Source organism: Tripterygium wilfordii, chromosome 10, assembly GCF_013401445.1.
Source record: "Tripterygium wilfordii isolate XIE 37 chromosome 10, ASM1340144v1, whole genome shotgun sequence".
In the NCBI taxonomy this organism is placed as follows: Eukaryota; Viridiplantae; Streptophyta; class Magnoliopsida; order Celastrales; family Celastraceae; genus Tripterygium; species Tripterygium wilfordii.
The window spans coordinates 7434075-7440475 of record NC_052241.1 but is presented as its reverse complement, the minus strand read 5'-3'; the positions used below and the strand labels follow the sequence as shown (position 1 = coordinate 7440475).

The following is a 6401-nucleotide window of genomic DNA, read 5'->3' as shown; positions in this document are numbered from 1 at the left end:
GCAAGTGATTGGACCTCTATTTTGAGGTTCCAATGTCTTTTAATTAGGATGTTCTAGCACTTAGCTAATGTATTTGATTGCATTTTAGCTTAGTTTTACACTTACGAATGTTTCCCCTTGATTTTGTAGGAATCGGACCTTGTTCGGGCAAGTTGGAGAACTTTTTGGGCACTTTTTGCTGTGAGGTGTCGGGACACCTCTCAAGGTGTCCGGACACTTACTGTCCGGACACCCACATTAGGTGTCCGGACACTTCCTTTGAAAAATGAGACAGAGCCTATAACGAAGACTTGATGAAGCCCAGGTGTCCGGACACCTTCCGAAGCCGTCCGGACACCTACCGCAGATCTGCAATTTTCTGCACCAAAATTTCAAGGGCATTTGGGGTAAATCATGTATGTAACCAATGGGGAACGTTTGTATAAGGGTAGTTAGGTATTTTCAATGGAAAAAGGAGGAGAAAACCCTAAGATTTCTTCTTCCTTCTCATAATTCATCTCCCCCAACTTCTAGCCTCCATAGTTTTTCTCTCTCTTTCTCTCTCTAGGGTTTTACTTAGTTCTTGTGATCTTGATTGTAAACATTGGTTTTTATCTATAAAATTGATGTTTATTCTCATTATAATGAGTGGCTAAGTTCCCTCTCTAGTTTCTAGTCCCGAACGGTGGGTGCAAGGTTTCGATTACTCAAGGTATGCTCAAAGAATCGTAGCTTCGATTTCTCTCTTTTAATTTCGTGATAGTTGTGTGATTGGATCTATGGGAATGACATATTTGATTGTATTCTTGGATTGTCTAGTCTAGGGATTGCATCTAATGTGTTCGATTGAGGATTGTTAAACCCATTGCATGATTTCCTTAATTAATTGAGTTTTTCATTGCATAGCTATTAATTATGTGTATTGATGATGGGGTTTTGGGTTAATTTAGGAATGTGCATGGGAGAGTTATGGTTAATTGATCTTTGAGTGTGAAACTAGGGTGTTAGCCAAGCCGAGCCCCAAGGGGGAACATTAATCCATAATATTAGGTGCTTATCCCTTTGCGTTCATCGTAGATTAAGAGACCCGATGGCCTACATGTATGAATTGAAGTCTTATATCCCAATTCTCTTTGCATATGCATGATTGATAGTATCACACAATGCATTGTGTATGGTTGTGTGTGTTTGCAATGATATCTTGAGTATGAGAATCGAGTAGCCACCGGGACGGACTAGAGACTAGGTTTTTAATTAATTGTTTTAAATCCAATTTGTGCTTACTTTGATTACAAAATCGCTCATGCTATCGAGTCATTCGGCCCATTTCTTTTACTTGCTTTTATTTGATATTCATTGTGTTTATTAGTGTTAGCTAGTCATTTGCATATCATTCACTTCAAATTTGCATTGCTTCCTCGTGGATCGATACCGGACTCACCGGTTTATTACTTGACGATACCCTACACTTGGGGTAAGTACACACACACACTTTGGTGTCGGTCAAGTTTTTGGCGCCGTTGCCGGGGAAGCGAGTGTCAAAGAAGGAGCTGGGTGGCTTGTAGACGTTAGCTTTATGCTATTAAACACCATCAAATAAGGAAGGAGCACGGTCACGCTTCAAGGGTAACTTCGTTCCTCCCTTTTACTTGCTTTCTAGTGTAGTTGATTTAGTGTAGTTGCTGAAAAGAGAAAAAAAAATTGTGAGGAGAACTTGGCGGATGGGGCTAACTTAGATTCCTATGGGCGATGGATGCCACCTTGTTTGCTGCTTGGTAGTGATACGTTGTTTGAGAGAGCTTTGCGCATTTTTCTTTCTATCACTACTTGCTATATCTTGGTGTGTTATTGTTCCTAAGGTTGATTGTTGCTCTATTCCTCTCCTTGCTCTTGTTCTTGCTGAATATTGTTCTTGGTTGTTCATTAATTGAAAAAAAAATCTTGTGTTACTTGCTATTGTTCCTTGCCATCATGTCTCAACCTAGAGATAATGTTAGTGGGCATGGGTCTAATAGAGATGGGATAGGTGTTGATATAAATGTGAGTGATGCGGGGAGTGTACGTGGGGGTGATATGAATCTTGATGCATTGCGTCGTCTTTTGCAACATGTGAATATTGATGAGTTGATGAATCCGGTGCAAGGGCAAGATGTCCAAATTGGCAATGCCCAAAATGCACCAAATGCCCAAAATTTGGAAAATGTTCAAGTTGAGCATGCTTTGCAAAATGCACCTCAACCACTTCAACACAACAATGCGGCGTAATTTGCCCCACAAAATGTCTACCAACCTCCCAATATGCCTCCCGCATACCATATGCCTCCCCCATATAATTATATGCATCCCATGTATTATCAAATGCCACAAGTGCCACAATATGCTTCTTTTGGGCAAAACCTTCATGCACCTCCTCCTATGGAGTACATTCTTGCCCAAGCCCAAGAGTATCGCACTTTGAGGGCTCACGCATCCCGCAAGGCAAACTCAACCTTCTTGCATCATCATGCCACCGAACCAACAAAACGTGAGCCTTAAACTGTCAATGTTCCAAATGATTCCCAAATTCCATGGAATGGAATCGGAACGACCATATTCACATGTGCGTGATTTTGAATCGGTGTGTACTACTTTTGGTGATGTCACATGCTCACAAGAAATTTTGAGACTCAAACTTTTTCCATTCTCTTTGAAGGATCATGCAAAACAATGGTTTGAGAACTTGCGCCCCCAATCCATTGCTACTTGGGCGGCAATGCAAGAAGAATTTCTCAACAAATATTTTCCTTCCCACCGTACCATCTCTTACCAAACACAAATCATGAATTTTCATTGCAAAGAACATGAAACCTTCTTCCAAGCTTGGGAGAGGTTTAAAGATTTGTTGTTTATGTGCCCTCACCATGGATTTCAAAAATTTCAAATTGTGAATTTCTTCCACAAATCTTTGACTCCATCTTTGAAGAAATTGGTCTCCACTATGACTCAAGGTGATTTTTTAAATAGGGATGCCAATGAAGCATTCACTTTCTTTGATGGGTTGGCGGAGGAATCCCGATCTTGGGAAGCTCCTCCACTAACCCGACATGATGTTGTGCCAAACTCTAGTGGCAAGTTTGTTTTGAATGAAAATGATGATGTGCATGCTAAACTTGCTTTGTTGTCCAAGAAATTGGAGTCCCTAGAGTCCCTAAAGGCCCCTATAAATGTGGTTGGTGTTGATGAACAAGTTGTTTGTACTTTGTGTGAAAGTAGGGAACATAGGACGGATGAGTGTAATGCTCTACCGGCTTGTAAGGAAGTCCTATTTGGGCAAGGTTACAATGGGAACAATTCTCAAAACTTTAGAAAGCCCTACCCTACTAATAACCAAGGCAACAATTCTTACAATGAGAATTACCCTTGGAGGAATCATCCAAATTTTGGGTGGAGGAATGATGGGAATGATCACTCTCCATCACTCCCTAATCCACCCCAACAACAATTTCCTCCTCCAGACGTTGCACAACCAACTCAACAACCTTATATTCCACCTCCTAAGAGGTCTCTTGAAGACACTTTTAACATTTTCATGCAAGCTCAAATGGGGGAGAATCAAAAGGCCAACAAATTTCAAGAACAAACCAATAGGGCCATTGAGGATATTAAGAGTCAAATCACGAAGGTTACGCAAGCTCTCACAACCTATGAAAAAGGAAAATTTCCGGCTCAACCTTACCCCAATCCTTCAAAGCAAACCAATTTGATAAATTCACCTAGTGGGAGTAGGGAGGTTAGTGGACATGAGCAAGTGCAATCCATTCTTACTTTAAGGAGTGGAAGAGTTGTGGATCGACCTATACCCTTTGAGAATAGTGATGAAAATGATGTGGTGCAAGACTTTGGTGATGGTGTGAAAGAGAAAGAGGAAGAGAAAAGTGAAACTGAGAAAATTTTGCTTGGTGAAAAAAGAGTTAAGCAACAAAGAGACCGCGAGGATAAAATAGAGCCTACCAAGGAGAGTGAGTACATCCCCAAGATACCCTTTCCCCAAAGGCTAAGAAATAACACCAATGAGGCATTGCATAAGGAGATGTTTGAGCTATTTAGACAAGTTAAGATCAATATACCTCTCTTAGATGCAATTAAGCAAATACCCTCTTATGCCAAGTTTCTTAAGGATTTGTGTACGGTGAAGAGGAAATTAAATGTTAAGGAGAAAGCTTTTTTAGCGGAGCAAGCAAGCTCTATTATTCAAACCAACACCCTCCCTAAGTACAAAGACCCCGGTTGCCCTACTATCTCATGTGTCATAGGGAACCATAGGGTGGAACAAGCATTGTTAGACTTGGGAGCAAGTGTGAATCTCCTTCCTTACACAATCTATCAAAAATTGGGGTTAGGTGAATTGAAACCCACTAGGATTACCCTACAATTAGCCGATAGATCCGTTAGGGTTCCTAGGGGTATTGTTGAATATGTGTTAGTACAAGTGGACAATTTTTACTATCCCGTGGATTTCATTGTGTTAGATACTCAACCTCCCACTAGCTTTAGCACTTCCATTCCGGTCATTTTAGGTCGCCCATTCTTAGCAACTTCCAATGCCTTAATCAATTGTAGGAGTGGGGTGCTACAACTTTCTTTTGGGAATATGACCATGGAAATGAATATCTTTAGTGTGACAAAGGTTATGGGTGAGTGTGAGGATATAAGGGATGTAGATTTTATCCATGCCCATGTTGAGGATAATTTGGAGTTAACCCTTGCAAAGGATTCGGTTGAAGGTGTGCTAGCATTGGGTGCGAAACTTAGTCAACCTTTGTGTGAGAAAGATGACATTGAGGAATTAGAGCCTCCTCCTACACTTAGAGTTGAATCATCCCCAGTGCATCCACCAAGATCGGAAAGAAAACCTTTAGTAAGTGGAGTGAAAAAGTCTCCAAAACGCCACTTTGTTCCAAAAGTCCTTGAAAAATTTAGGAGGGTGTGGCGGCCCAAATCTCGGGTACAATTTTTTCCCGAAGATTTGAGGACCAAGGAGAATGGACCTTTAGATGTTCGTCATGTTTCTCAACATGGAAGTAGTGATTTTGAGGACACTAGTGGAGGAACAGTGTTTAAGGTGAATGACCAATGTTTGATACCATTCATGGAGAACTTTGATGCTTTGGTTGTTCCCCGGGATCTAAAGGATCCCACCCCCACCTAGTTGTGGGAAACTCCACCCTTGTACCATAGTATGGTTGTGATTAGTTTTGGTTTGATTTCAATTTTTGTGTGTGTTTTGTATGCTCACAATCCATTTCACAATTTCCGCGCCTTGTGCACTCATTGACGTTGGGGGGTGAGAATTGTGAAATGGTTGTGTGTTATGTTGTGATTTTCTTACCCTTAATTTTGGTGTGTTTTTGTATGTTCACAATGCATTTCACAATTTGTTCTTGCCTTGTTTTCCATTCTTGACATTGGGGACAATGTCTCATTTAAGTTGGGGGGTGAGGGAATTGTGAATCCATTGTGAAACTTGCTTTATTTTGGTGTGCTTTTGTGAATATCAAAAATTTGAAAATTTTGAAAAAAAAAAAAGAAAGTCTTGTTGTGTCATGCTTGGATAGTGTGGTTGGTATTAACTTTTTCAGGACATGCTTCGTTTCTCGTGATTCTGACCACTTTTGAAGAGTATGGTATGACTTCCTACCCTCTATCTTATTGTGTTGTGCTTTGTTGTTCATACATGCTAGATGGACTTTAGGAGGGGACGAGTAGGTGCTTTTTGGGATTCACTACCAATTTGAATGTTAATTTCTTATTCTTGTTCAAACGTGCAAGTGTAGAGTAGGTTTCTTGATTTCTTTTGTGAAGTTGATACATGCAATTGAGTGGGATAATTGTAATCAATCTTTCTTGGGATGATTGGGACCTAGTTTGATATAAAATTGTGTAGTTAAGCAGACATCTTGGCATTAAAGCATTTGTATGACTGCGTTTTTTGGATTCTTTTGCTTGAAAAACTACCTTTTTACCCTTCTCATTCCTTTGAGCCATTCTTCATTCATACACATTGGGTTTCGGGTGATGTTTTTCATTGATATTCATTTGACATCTTATGCGCGTGTTCTTCAATAGCTTTGCATCCATTACATTTGATTACTGAGAAGTGTGATTTTTGTATTTTGCCACTTGCTTGTGAACTTAGGATTGAAGGATTCATTAGGTTGAGAGATTTGAGCCTAACCTATTCATTTGTGAGTGATTATAAGCCAAAATTTCTTTAAGCTTCTTGATTTCACTTACAAGCCTTGTGTGAGCTATTTTCCCAAATATTTCCCACCTTTGGTTGCAAGGTTGAGTAGGAGCATGAAAAATAAATCAGTAGTGATATTACCCCTCCTTCTTATGAGAAAAAAATTATGAGGGTTGTTGTATAAATGATGTTATATTCA

General features: G+C 40.0%; 1 pseudogene; it reads right to left on the bottom strand.

Moving 5' to 3' along the window:
• Window positions 1-2786: 2786 nt before the first annotated feature.
• LOC120008309 lies at window positions 2787-2886 on the bottom strand (annotated as a pseudogene).
• Between the last annotated feature and the right edge of the window lie 3515 nt (window positions 2887-6401).